Here is a 15,040-nt window from a genome sequence, read left to right on the forward strand (position 1 = left end):
TTCAGTTTCATCCTTCACAAGCAGGTGAGATTTAGCTCATTTATCATCATTTTCATGTGTTGAAGGACTTTATAAAGAGACAAATACAGTAACATGAACCAAATTAGGCCTAAATAATCAACAACCACAATCAAAAATCAACCAAAATGGAAAAGTGATTAAAAGTAATTAATTTTGCACAGTGAGTGATCATCACAGTCGGAACACGCTAGAGCATTGATGGGTACGGCGCTAATATAACAAGTCAATTTCACTATTTCCTGGAACGAGCTGTGGTTAAAATGCTCCCAGCACCCCCATCGAATGCACTGAGCCCATGGTGACACCTGCCCAGAGCATTGATATGTTTTGGTTTTAAATTGAGTCATGTGAAAGGTTTTCGTTACTAGTCGTGTATTTGTTTCAAAAGTATCTACACATTTTGAGGCTGTATTTGCTTTATGTTGGGTATTATTCATGAAACTTTTGTTTGCACTTTGTATGTTTCCAAACAATCTGAACATTTCTGTTGTATTTTAAGTTCCATTTAAATTCTATTTATACTTTATATAAGTTCTTTTTATGATTCCCTAGTGAGTTTTTCATGTCTTTCTTTTGTTCTTGTGTTCAGCCCCAGCCCCATCCAGCTAATAAAATTTTCACTAGCCACCAACCAACTCCACCAAATTCAAATGAATTGCTCACAAAATTATTTGGCTATTCATTCAACTGTTTATAGTTTCTGTAAATTTGGTTAGATGGGAAAAACAAAATTCCTTTTTTTAAATGTCAGTTTTAAGGTGTTTGTTCTAAAAATATCATAATTAGCCTAATACAAGACTTAAGAGTCTACATACATTCCAGCAGCTCTATGAGACTGTAGAGGTGCTTTAAGCTAAATGCTAATGTCAGCTAACATGCCCACAATGACAATGCTTACATGCTGATGTGAAGCAGATATAATGTTTACCATGTCAACCATTTTAGTTAGCATTTGCCAATTAGCACAAAACACAAAGTACAGCTGAGGATGAAGGGGAAGTTATTGTTTTTGCAGGTATTTGGTCTTATACCAAAGTAATAGCAATCCATTTAATAGTTGTTGAGATATGTCACAAATGTGAACCTCCATAGTGGCACTAGAAGACAAGTCAGACGATCACCATAGTCAGTAGGATTCAAACTCTGGAGTTCATGAATGTCAGTACAAAAATGAATGGCATACATGTAGAATTTGTTGAGATATTTCTTTCTGGACTGAAGACTGACACACTGATATTGCTACCCCAACAGCCATGCTGCTAACATAGCTAAAAACCTCAAATGTGAGAGACTGTAGGTGTGCAATTGTAGAATGTAAACTCCTCTTTATATCATTAAAAACTTTTATATTGCCAAGGCCAAGATGTCCTCAATGGTGGCTCTGAGAGATTAAACTTTTGTTATCCATCACCACCAACCTTAGACCATCTGAACATGTGAGCAAAAGAAAGAGAAAATTTGGGAAACATCTTTGGAACAGCAGGCCAAATTACTTTTGGATCCTTTGAACAAAAGTACTACGCTTGCAGTAACGTCTGTTCAATTACAGAAAAGGTATCAAGGCCTGGAAACCTTTGGCTTAGACTATACTACAGTAGCCAGTAGTCACTTCACTTCCCTGAGCATGCTGTCAGCAGATGCCTGTAGAGGCTACTGCTGCTCTTTATGTTGCAGAGCAAGATGCAAACCACAGATACAGTAGCTCATTCAAATGAAAGTAAAGCTTGTGTCTATTTGTGCAGCAACGAAAACAAAGGTAGATTTTACATCACACGCACACACATAATGAAATTAACTCGAGTCATCTCACTGTCACAGGAACTGGTGGTAGAATCATTTGTAATCCTTATTGGCTCCGATTCACAGCCTGAATCTGTGCTTCATTCAGTGTGTTTAAGTACGTACCTCATTCATTGAAAAATAACACCTCTTGTTTTCTATTGGAATTCCTTAATCTCAAATTATTAGATTTTTTTTTCTCATCAGATTCTACAAAAGGGTGTGATTCAAAATGTCACTTCAGTTGAAGGAGTGTATGGTTCCTCTATGTGTCCCTCCTCTTTCACTGCCTTTGGTCTTATGAAACCTTTTCTAAACCGCAGAGGGTAAAAGTCACTGATGCAACATGTATTTTATTGACACTTTATGTCCATGGATTTTCCCTTAGCAGCCACTATGTTTCATTTCGAGCAGTAGTAGTTTCAGTGGAGAGTTTTAGGGTCTTGTGATGAAATTAATAGTTATTGTTGGTTTTGAAATTTCTGTTTGTGTTAAGAGTTGAGATACAGTAAGTTATTTAGTAGGTGTATTTTTGAAATTTGGATATAGAGCCAGTCTAGCTGTTTCCCCTTGCTTTCAGTTCTCATGCTATGCTAAGCTAATTTTTTCCGGCTCCAGCTCCATACTAAACAGACAGATGTGAAAGTGGTATCGACCTTTTAACTCTCTGCAAAACTAACTTATTTCTCAAAATGTCAAACTATTCCTTAAAACGGTTATAATCAATATTTTTCTTATTACCAATATATGAAATGATCAGCAGCTCTTCAGCTCCCCTCGGCTTTATGGAGCTTTATAGCGAGTTTCAGCTCATTGTTTAGCTGTCTGGCTGCAACTTTACTGTTTCGGTTCACTCTCAGCGTTCTCATAGTGTTTGTTTTCGTCCGTTTCAGTCAAAAAGGGTCTTAAAAATTCACTGTACACTACCTGCTCAGCACCAGAAGGCAAACAGACACAGTTAGCTGTAGACTATCTGGTCAACACAGCTGAAGAGCCAGATATTTCCCTCAGGAGTCAGTGGAGACCAAAAACAGAGCTAAAACAGAGTGAATATAGGACTTATATTCACCAGGTGGACAGAAACAGGACTTCAAATGAAGGACAAAGTTCTGTGAATGCTGCATGTGTAAAGAAGCAACAGTTCGCTAACAACTTCATGACATCACCTTAAAAGGTGATGATATGTCAGTGTTGTGTTTACAGTTTGTTTCTGCTGCCCCCAAGTGGCCAAAAAATCAGTTAATGCAGGTTTAAGTAATGTTAGAATCTTTTCACCCTGACAAGAAGAATATTTTTGGGGGAAATACTGAATTCAGGAAACGATTGGCATAAAAATAACTGGATTAAGAATACTGAACACCAGCTCAAAATTGGCAGCTCTACTTGTAAATATGAGTCAGAACATGCCATGTCAGTGTGGGCATTACCATGGTGATAACATGTTGACTGACAGGGTGCTTCTGTTTGTAGTGTGGCTGTGAGTTCATGTACAGTACAGGCATTATCATAGTGCACGCTAATGCAAACGCACACAATACGTCACTTACAGCACAGGGAGAAATAAAACTTCCTCTTCTGTCACTCTCAAACTTGTATTTTGACACATTACCCATGTCAGGCTTAAACCAGTTATCTCCAACATCTCGACTTTTCAGGAACTAATACTAGCAGTCCTATTTGTGGTGGCGTTGACGGGCGTTGTGTTGCATGTTTCAGATTAGCCAATAGGGTTTGAGTGTTTTCTGAGAGCCTGAGGGTTGATGAGTTCCCTGAAGCTGCAAGATCCTTCTACTGAGGTTAAAACATGAAAACCACAACGTTTGTTTCATGAAATTTTCTCATGACAAGAAGATTTTGCATGAATGTGTGAGGAGAGTGTATGTTTGTATTTTCACTGACTTGTGTATCAGTGTGTTTTGGTTATTTGTGAGTGTTTGAGAGTGCTCACACTGAATGAGTGGGTGCAGTGTGTGTGTGTGTGCATACCTGTTGCTCCTGCAGCCAGCTGTAACCTTTTATCCTTTTTATTTTCTTTGTAAAGTGAAAGTACAATAGCTTTGGAGGCAAGCTCATCAGCCTAGTTTGTCAGCAGCATTCCTATCTTATCACACTCCAAATTTAACCGTATGTTTCAGTTGATGACACAAAGAATATGCAGTTTATGTGGGTGGTTGTTTTGTAACTGTTGGGTGTTACTGTACTTGTGCTTGCAGAGAGTTATGTTTTCATTCCTTTCTGTTTCTTAAAAGCATTTCTCAAAGTTTCAGATTTGGCTGCACAGAGTGCTTACAGCACAACAAATCAGCCATTAAATTTTGTCAATGAGCCACATTTCTACCTTTTTTAGCCATAAGAATTGTGTTGCATACAGTGTATGTGCTAGTTGGGGAGTACTGACATCCAGAAAAACCCGGAGAGAACTGGTCTTGCATTCTCAGATGCAACATTTGCTTGGTGGTGGCAAGGAAGAATTTTGAGGCCTATCCCGATGGTCTGACCATGAAGTAATAAACATAAACTGATCTAAGGCTGCAGTTTTGCTATAGTTGCAGAGTTGTTCTGTGTAGGTGGAGGTTGGGGTATACATCATTTGTACAGTAACACCATCAGGAACTCTTTTAGTTTCCAGTCCAATCAGAGAAACTACAGTGTTTGCAGCAACAGCAGCAATGTTCATTTTTATACCTTAATAGGTAACACTCCCATGTCTGTTATCAGTACTTGAACTTTGAAACAAATCCTCTTCCTGAATCGATTGCAATGACAGTAAAATGCTCTTGTCAGAAATGTAGCAATAACAGTTCTCTCACACCTATTTGTAGGCTGATTTTGTCGGGCAACCACACTATACAGTCAAAACTACTGGTTTCCAGTAAGACATAGCCACTGGCTACAGTTGGCAGGATGGAGAATGTGTGACAGTTCTTGTGTCGACACCACTGAGGGGTTAACTGTCTCACTCTGTGCAAGATGTCGGTATGTAACGGCTACCACAAGTGCACCGTACTCTACTACTGTGGGGTTTTTAGTCAGAGCTACTGGTTTCCAGTAAAGACCTGCACCCAGTGGCTTCACAGCAGAGGAAGTGGTGGTGGCGGAGCCTGAAACTCTGTTCAGAAAAAGGAGAAAAAAAGTTTTTCACGCGTCAATTGCTTATCTTTTTTATGCAAAATAGTTGTTGCCTCACATGCATTTACATACGGTATCTGCTACTCATTTCACTGAGCTGATGATGGAGCGACTTCCTGTGAGCACACATAGTATAGGTAAAGGTCAAAGGTCAAAGCCAAAGCAAACTTACAATGTGCAGAACAAATATGGCTGATTGTACTATCTTGTGTTTTATCTTTATTGTACGCCTTAGTCACATAATTCTCCATAATTTACTCTTAAAAACAGCTTTTTATGTCACAAAAGTTGACCAACAAAGAGTCTGATATGAATGTTCAGAGTTTCTGTTTGTAAATATCATCTTTAAGATCTGAAAAGGCTTAAAATTTTGAAAAAATATAGTAGTTTTCTGTTTCATTTTTGACTCTGCACAGTATTCGGTACTTGATACTGTACCTACATGAATGGATTATGAACTGTCACTACCCCATGCTGAACACAGGCTTATAGCGCCACTTACTGGAAGAACACAGTCATGACGTTTAGTCATGACGGATCCACGTCCGCTTCTGCATCCTGCCCCACTGCAGTCAGCTGCTGCAGCAAAGTTCTCACTTTTATCATATAAAAAGAACACATCAGGTAAATATGATTATATTAAACTAGGTTTATTCAGCAGAATTAAAAAAACAACAACATAATTTCCAGTCTGGAGCTGAAGTGGGGATAAAATAAAGATAAATCAGCAGAAAAATAATTGCGTACGATGAACTACCATACTAACTTTTACTGTTGGCTAGTGAAAGTTGAGGGTTTTCTGCTTTACTCAAGCGCAGTGCAAGAGCAGTTTCGTTTATCATTCACACACTCCACTGCCCCGGTCAGCCTTTCAGCCTCAAACCTACAGGACTACTCTGCCTCCACCTGCTGTTTGAACATGAAAGCTGCAGAATTTAAAAAGCTTCCTTCAACATTTAAATCACTTCTTGAAACATATTTTTTTATTTTCCCTACCCACTGTTTTTGTTTCTCCAGCTCTATTTTATTGAATTTTATCGTATTTAATTTTCTTAATGTACTTTTCTCTGCAGGACTACTCATTACTGCAGTAATATTTTAATCTTGAGATGAGAAAGTCATGCATCTACTGTATAATGTGTCCTTGAGCAAGACACCTAATCGCTACATCTTTAGGGCTTTGGCTCAAACACTGACCTCTGACCTCTTTGTGGGGGAGGTTACAGCAAGCTCATAGTAACCATAGAATAATCAATAAACTCCCCCTACTACCCCGATACCATCTTGTTTAGAAATAACATGTAATTTCTCGTGAATCGGCTGAGTCACAGTGCAGTTCTGCCAGGGTGGAAAGAAAAATCTTCACTTTGTAACTCTGCACACTTGTGGGTCCGAATGGCAGCAATTCTTAATACACGACACAGAAATCTCGTGATATAACGTGATATAAGATCACTAAATATGCTTTTCAAGGCACCCAAGATTAATTTCTACGGGTTTTAGTATGTACAGTACTTGAGTCTATAGCCAAAGCCCAACATCTTTCTAGAAATCCACAAAAAGTCTCATCTTTACATTGACTTACTTTACTACTTCTTGTGTTTTGATGGTGATTTGAAACTTTTGCCTCATAAAAAAGATATCATGATTTTAAAATGGGTAGTATTTCAGGTAACTGACCATTATTTGGAGATTATGTTTGATTCTGAACATGTCATTAACAATTAGTAAGTTTAAAATGGATTAAATAGTCACCAAATTGACCCTGTTGTCTCGGTTGTTGCCAGTAGAGGGCAGTGTTTTCCATTTCATTCCCATCAGCTGAGCTTCTGTGTGCTGGAATTAAAACTGTGTTTCTGCCCTCCAGCACATCATCAGTGGATTCTTTCAACTGCCAGATCATTTCCAGAGGGTGATCGTTTGAAACCCCGCCCCTTGGGAATGGGAGGTATTGACTGGTTGCCGGGTGTCAGCTGGCAGCATTGATTGGTATATCTGAAGACAACAATGGAGTGCAGTGAGAAGCAGTCAGGGTTTGGTTCACACAGTAGTTCAGGAAAGTGAAAGCAGAGGCACAGCTGTGGCAGTGTATTAGGCTAATTGTGTGTGTGCGTGTGTGTGTGTGTGTGTGTGTGTGTGTGTGTGTGTGTGTGTATCACAGCAGGAATGTTAATGTGTATCAGTATCAGTTGGACAGCGGGGCAGCTGCACCTGTTAAGGCATCCATTTAGGATTAAAAGAGTACTCCACCCTGTCTGTGTTTATCTCCCCCTGCAGGCTTAAAGGTTAGGTTCACAATTTTTCATATCTGTCCTTAAACAACAGTCAGGTGGCCAATTGAACACTGACGTGTTTTTTTTTTCGCTGTAATCATCCCTCCTCTTCATAGTGGCCATTAAGAGATCCCTTCATAATGCACTTACAATGTAAGTGATGGGGGACAAAATCCACAAGTCTCCTTCTGTGCAAAAATGTATTTAAAAGTTTATTTGTAGCTAATGTGAAGCTTCAGCCATCCAAATGAGTTAAATCAAGTCAATATCTTTCAAAGTTCCTCTCTCTCTGGTGCCAAATTCCCTCTTTTTGTTATGATCCTCCCACTGTAGCTGAAGAGGGGAAAACTGTCCGTCAATACACAGAGAGGGGATTATTTACTAAAAAGATTAACTGTGGGGGATATCCACTTTATTTGACTAACTCAGATGGCAGAAGCCTCATAATCTTCAGATAAACTTTCAAATAAATGATTTCGTAAAACGAGGAGTGTGGATTTTGTCCCTCATCACTTACAAGTACATTTGGAGGAGATCTTCCAACATATACATTGATCTAGTTGCCATCTTTAAAACCTTTTCAAATAAGTCCGTATGCTCAGAATACTTGAACATTAATAATAAACATATACAAAGCTTCTACTGTTGCTTGCACAATAAGCTGGTCACATTTGTCGTCATAGTTGTGTGCAGCTAACTGTAAAAGTTGTGTATTTAGTCATATTTTTACATTCTGGTGAAAATATGATGCATACTGAGCACATGGATGGACAGCAGAGTGTTTTGAGAAGTTTCTATGGAAGTTTGGATGCTTCTTCTTTGCCATGAAATTGATCAATCACGAATGCTGTTATCAATAATCTACAAAACAGCAAACTTATTACAACCAGCTCTCAAGCCTACAAGTACTTGGGTGGAATACTGTAAATCCCAATCTTCTAGATCACTGTTTCATACTGAAACACAACTGGGTACCGTTTTTAGTTTCAGCAGTGACATGGGAGGAAATGTAGGGATTTTTAGGCAAAGTTGTGCTCTACATATGAAAAAATCAGCTAAAGATTAAATGTTTCACATTGTTCAGATTTGGGGATTTTGTTCTTAAAATCTACTGTGGCTCAGGATGACAATTATTTTCTTTTCAATGTGGATTAGTAGGATTTCAGCTTGATATTATCTCATTACCTACCATTTCACAGGACTGCAGATTATTTCCTTGCTTTTATCACTTGGGTGAGATATTTTTTATGTGCTAATTTTCCTTCATCTTAGTTGTTTATGACTGGGAAAATATGAACTTTAAAGAGGGCGCTTGATATGAAATGCAGCTTCAGTTTCCATTCAGTTTTCCACACAGCATCAGGCAGAATCTGAGAGTCTGTATTTGAGCTGTGGTTAACAAACACTGCCTAATTTGAAAGTTTTATACTGGAAAGCAAAATGTCAAAGTCAGACACAGTGACCTGGAAACTTTGGCTTTTGTTTCCAATCAGAAAGCATAAATCAAACGCCTCCTCCAGTCTCGTCTTGCTTGTGTTCCTCATTGATATAAACGTGAACAGAATATAAACAGGCTTATTTTTTTACCCTTTTTTATTGGCGTACTGGTGTTTTCTGCTTCCTCCTCACAGAGGTGAGTTATCTTTACTGACTCAACTAGAAGTCCCCAGTTGTTTATGCTTTGTGACATGAAGGTAAAGTAGATGAGACTGAGAAATGGAAGAAAATACATTTTGAAATATTACAGTGATGGAAAATGCTCAGAGCAGAAAACTCACATCACATTGGAATGACTCTTTTAAGGTGATTTACAGAATAACAGAAAAAAAACTCCTAAATACTTAAAAACCTCTAAAACTTGTGTAAATTTCAATTATTTTGTTGTTAAATGTTTATAAAATTGCATAGTTTTTCATTTTTTCGACAGCAGTGACTAAGAAAAGAGTTCAGTCATGTCTAGCCAATAACTGTTAATACTGTAGTAATGCACTAATCTCATATACTGGACCAGTACCAATACCAACTTTGTTAAACAGATCAAAGTAGAAGTTTTGGCGGGACTGAGTCACTAGTGGACACTCAGTGTAGACAAAGACATCCCACCAGGAGCATCAACCCTGATGGTCTCACTCTTGCATTAATCATGTACATGGGAAGTGTACACATCGCCACGTCTGGGAATACACACATTACCTCCCACGCTGACACAGACTCATACGATTGCAAATCCTCATAGATTTCCATACTGACACAAGATGACCCACGTTTTCTGACGTTTTCTCATACCCCCCTCTCCTGTCTGTCCATGTGTCTTAGTAGGCTAAACAGAAACACAATAGTGTCTCTTTGTACCACCTGGAAATTAATAGTGTTTAGACTCATGAGGAGGTGAGTCAGATCCTCTGCTCCCACTGACTCATGACCCAGACCATCTGGACTTTCATAGACTGGATGGAGAGGGAAGAGAGTTTGAGGGGAGGCAGAAGGAATGTGGCGGATGGGGAGTGAGGTAAGATAATTGAGACTGTCTTGATGGTCATTTTGGAGGTGGTAGCTGGTTTTTGTTGCTAAGTATATATAAAGACTGATAATTACACCTTGAGGGGGACGGGCAGTCCACGCCTTTACTTGAAGAGTTTACCAACTTTTATGTAAACAGTGTCACGGCTCTTGTCAATCAGATGTAATTGTCTTTTTAATAATATAATATATATCCTGTTGTGTTTTGTGTTTTCATGGATTTAGAGAGTTTTTTTGTCACCTTATAGATTTTTGTAGTTTGCATCTGATGTAAAAGCCAGAAGGGCAGCGACTGCTTGACCTTTACGTTGCTCTGTAGGTTCTTATTTGGCTTTTTAAACTCACGAAAATGATGGCTTTCGATTTCTACTAAAGCTGACGCACACTACCCATTCAGCTTCATGACTCACCCGTGTAGGTGCCTTTGTAACTTTGATTTACAGTAGTTGCTGCCTGAACTGCAAAAACCGCAACATTAAAGTGACACAGCCCGGTATCCTCGGATGTACGCTCATATTGAATATTTATGTCCAATTGCAATGTTCAGTTTCAACACAGGAAGTAGTGTTTAGTTAACGAGGCAGAAAGTTGTCAGTATGCTTCATCCGAAGTGCTTGTCTGATGGCCAGACGGCATCTGAAATCCCCTTTCAACTCACGTTTCCAACTTTTGTCTACGTTGAACTGCTTTTAAGAATTTTTGTAACTTTCCAAAACAAACAATCTGACATTCATGTCCACTTCACGCAGTGTTTGGCCAGGTGTTTGGAGGTGGGCAGGATTTTAATTTCTCTCTCAATCTCTTTTTTTTAAACTGTCACTTTAAGTATGTACAAATGGGCACAACACCAAACTGTCCAAAAGTATGTGCTGTTTTATCCCCATTTGTATGATTCCTTTGCATCTTGCCACTTTCTATGACAGCAGGCTTTTTACATAGCACAGAAACACTTTTACCTTCAGATGTAGTCGAACAACACATCGTACTAACCAGTTCTTTTCAAGCATACTGTGTCCATGAGTGTGGAGGTCGGGGAGGTGGATGGATGCACCTGACTTTCATACAGAAGACCAGAGTTTAGGTTTATTGAGACTTATTTCCATTGTTAGTTAGTGTCAGCAAGTTAAGCTTGCCTAGTGTTTATGTTGTCTATCTATAACCATACTGTAACCAGAGTTTATTAACCACAACCATATTATATATATTTATATATATGACCATTATCTTTCCCTATTCTTAACCATAATGTGTTTGCCATGCACAGGTATTGTGGAAAGCCACAAATTTAACAACATTGTCATGGAACATAATCCAGGGTTTTGCAGAACTGTCCAGTTTCGAAATATATATGTATATACACAGAGATACAGCAAATTAGTGCGTGGGTGTTAGTCCATTCCCACTAGTTGTGAAATCTCCACTGAGTCCTCCTGCCCAACAGTGTTTCCATGGTTAAACATCACCAGACAAACTGTTCCATTATACGTCAACAGCAGCAATAAGTAATGGCAAATTCATAGTGATTCAGATTACAGAGGATAGGGATTAAGTGCTATTTTGATGAGACGGAAACGACTGGTGGAGAGACGGACAGATGAAAATGTTCTGCTAAAAGAGAGTCTTCTTCACTTTTCGTAATATAATATAAATGTTGTGGCTTTTAGAAGCCACATATTTTGTTTTTCAATAAGGAAATTTATTACTACACAATGGATCACTCAGATAGCAAAGTGTTATGTTAGCAGTTAGCGCGATTCAGACCTGTGATTCAGAATTTGTTAACAATAGGTAATGCTTCAGATTACAATCTTATGTTAATGACAGTGTTGGCAAAAAACAAGACAATGTGTATAAGGCAACTTTATCATCACTGGAATTTTTTTTTTTTAAATTTCTGATAAACGCAAGCTAGCTGTTATCTTTTGCTTTGTTTGAGATAATCAAAGGTATTTAGCATATGGACCTGTCTGTAAAGTGCACACAGAAAGGAAAACGATACTGATCTTTTATCTGACTTTCAACAGTTCTCTTTAGCTTTCCCTGCTTTCGGCTCATTGTTGTTTGCCAGAATGACATAGTCAAAGTAATACCATTTCATATGCGAGAAGCTGGCCAGCTCATAAACTTAAAGGGCCGGTACTCTCTGTCAGACGTGCTTGTTGGATGAACGTATTGAATCCCCCCCGCACCTTTCTGAGGTTGGATTAGGTGTTGCTGTGCTGGGCCAAAACGGACAATCTGACATTCACACCCACTTCATGTAGTGATTGGCCAGCTGTGCCCAGATGAGAAAGTCGTCAGGGTTTTAACTTGTCTCTCTGGCTTTCTTTTTAGATTTCTTGACATAACCATTTCTGTCACTTTTAATGTGAACAGGGTAGACTATGTAAAATATGCGCCATTATCCCAACATTTAAGACATCATATCCCCCCCCTTCTCTATGATGCGCCTTCGAGTGTAGCCGTTTAGAACAACTGAAAACCCTTTTTGATATCTGTTGTGATCGGACAACAAGTCAACAAACCAGTTCTGATTGACGATAAATCAACCTTTAGACAAGCTAACTTTATGCTAATTGCTCAAAGAGGTACACTAAAAAGTGTTTTTACAGCTGTAAACTAAATTATATGGCTGTACTGTGATGAAACACATCAATTCTGGTGTTAATATTGACACTGACCCCAAATTAATAAAAACTGGCATCACATGGGTTGAAAATGGCTCAACCCGTCATCTGCTGTTTAAAATCAGCCCTGAAAAGGCGAGGCCAATGCTGACGTACAGTCGATCGTTTGGGAGTTCTCTACGTCATGAAATTTATGTAAATGGTATAATGATAACTCCCCCCGGCCCCACGTTTATTTTCAAATATATGCTGATCAAGACAGTTTTAGCTTCAGCAGCTAACAGCAGCTAACAGCAGCACTGACATGCTGTAGGAAATCTCTCCATCTGTGACTGTCCGCAGGAGGAAACGCTGCTGGCAGCCACAAAAACAGCAGAAATCTTGTGTAAATCTCGTGAAATCTCTTCACATTTCGTCATGTAGCTCTCTCTCCGGCTGTCTGTTCCTGCAGTTATCAGCCGGTAAATTCTTATTTTAAACATTAAATCGTGGTGTAACCTGAGCTCCACCGTTACTGAACATGTCCGTAGCTCTGCAGGTTGGTGTTACTGTTAGCTCCTGAAGCTAAAACTGTCTTCGTGTTAAAATAAACAAAGTTAAAAACAGACAGTTTTAAATGTCGTCACACTGTTTGTCTTCCTCTCATCCTCATCCTCATCCTCGTCCTCATCGTCATCATCATCATCCTTTTCTGGCCAGGGTGATGTTACTGAGCAACTCCTGCCCTCCTGCCTCACATATCCATGTCCCCCACCCCTCAGCCCCTTACCGACTTTTTTACATTTTTCTAAATCATGCAGTGGATGGAATCATGCTCAGACCCGAGGGGTGAAATTTAAGTAAAACATTTAGCAAGATACCAAAGTTGTTGGACCAAACTGAGGCTTTAAGGCGAGTAAATATTGACTTACATTTATCAGGTGACCAGTTTTACAAATGTAACACAGCAGCCATAACAACTGAAAGTTGCTGTTTCAAAGAATCATTTTCTCACAAGATACAATCTGTGGTACGTGTTTCAGGCACTGCACACTCACAAAGTCACTGCCAAAAGGCCTATAAGGTGTCCTTTACATTCAGAAATGATACAGGAACTGTAATATCAACTTCAACTTCAGTTTTATTTTAAGTGCACATCACCCAAAGAGTCTCTATACACTTTGCAAGTTAGTATGCATGAGTTCACATGAAAAAGTACACACGCATAGCCTACACACACACACACACACTCACACACACACATCCACAGGTAAAAATGTTAATATAACAACATAGTTGAGGTTAGGAAAGGGTTAGGTAATACAGGCGGAAGGCAGGATCGCTGCAGACACAGACGCTGACTGACTACTAACCAGCTGTAAGTAATGACTTAGTAGGAAAAGTAATTATGTGGCATTTTTTTAAGGAGGAAAATCCTGCTCAGTGCCTTGAAAGACTTAGTGTTTCTTTGTACTGAACAGTTGTATTCATTTCCTTTTATAAATGCCTCCAATTTATTTTGGACCATCATGTGACACTTAAACTGCCCATGCAAGCCAGATGTGTTTTTTTTATGTGTTTACCAGCTGTGTCTGTTGTGAGAAACCAAGCCTATTCAGTGGTAGGAGGAGGTCTGAAATGTATTATTGCCTTCATTTGAAGAATTGGTTTACCAATGCATAAACAAAATATGCAAAATAAAATATATTTACATTACATCTTTTTCAGACTCTCTAATTGTGATAATTGAGGAACCTCCACCATATCAGCAACGTACCACTTGACTTCAAAATCTAATATTATGTATACATGCATATGTGTTGCATCTTTGGCACCAAACAGGTAATAAAACAGCCATGTTTACTCTAAACTACAGTTTTAACAATACCAGTAATTTAAAAAAGGTTCAATAAAGGCAGAACAAGTACAAGGACTTCTTAAAAATAAGCACAAGAACTATAATATTTGGGCGTATAACTCAAAAACGACTACGTGACGGTTGAAGGATTGATTCCCACACGGATACTAAAATAGACTGCTGTGCTATTCATTCTGATATTATGTGTAATGGTTCTCCTTGACTCATCTGTAGACTCAAACTCCCACAATCCTCCCACAATGAGCAGTGTGCTGAGCCAGCATTTTATCAAAGTCTTACTTTCTTTATGCACTGAGTCTGCATACCAGCATGTCGGTGAAGCAAAGATGCTGCAATACTTCTAAAAAATACTTAACAGAAATAAAAATTTATAAAATGCAATGTGTAACTGGACACAAACTTAAACCTCAGTAACATTTTTACACATGATCCAGTATTAATTTTGGGACCCTGAACATTCAGAAGCTCTAAACAAGACTGAACATGTATCATCAAGCTCTCCATTTTATTTTTTCTTTCTTTGCACCTGAACATTATTGATATAACCAGTCAGACAAAATATGTGGGCAGTACTTCAATGTCTTCCTGATAAAGAAAACATCTTGATGAAGTTTCTAATGTTTCAGTTTCTGTGAAGGCGCTGTTTTCTTTGCAGGTTGCTCAGACTGACTTGACCCAGTTATTCCTTTTGTTTATACCAAACACAAAATCTAAAGTGTATCACTCTCTGTGGATTTTCCCCAGGAAAAGGCTACCAGAAACCAACTGTTGAAAAGAGAAAGTCTTTCATTACTGCCATACCGGTTGTTCTATAATAATCAACTTAATGGTAA

General features: G+C 38.7%; 1 long non-coding RNA gene across 6 annotated transcripts in view; it reads left to right on the forward strand.

Annotated features, from left to right (window-relative positions):
- The window catches only part of LOC137197283 (uncharacterized), a 98,792-nt gene that overhangs the window by 4,555 nt on the left and 79,197 nt on the right, over positions 1 to 15,040 (forward strand). For 2 of the 6 annotated variants that reach the window (XR_010931384.1, XR_010931385.1), the window contains exon 3: positions 6,797 to 6,877. The exons of the other annotated variants lie outside the window; for them this stretch is intronic. This is a non-coding gene — a long non-coding RNA (uncharacterized lncRNA). The remainder of the gene's footprint in view (positions 1 to 6,796; positions 6,878 to 15,040) is intronic. 6 annotated transcript variants of the gene reach the window in all.

This window comes from Thunnus thynnus, chromosome 14 (assembly GCF_963924715.1).
Source record: "Thunnus thynnus chromosome 14, fThuThy2.1, whole genome shotgun sequence".
Taxonomy (NCBI): Eukaryota; Metazoa; Chordata; class Actinopteri; order Scombriformes; family Scombridae; genus Thunnus; species Thunnus thynnus.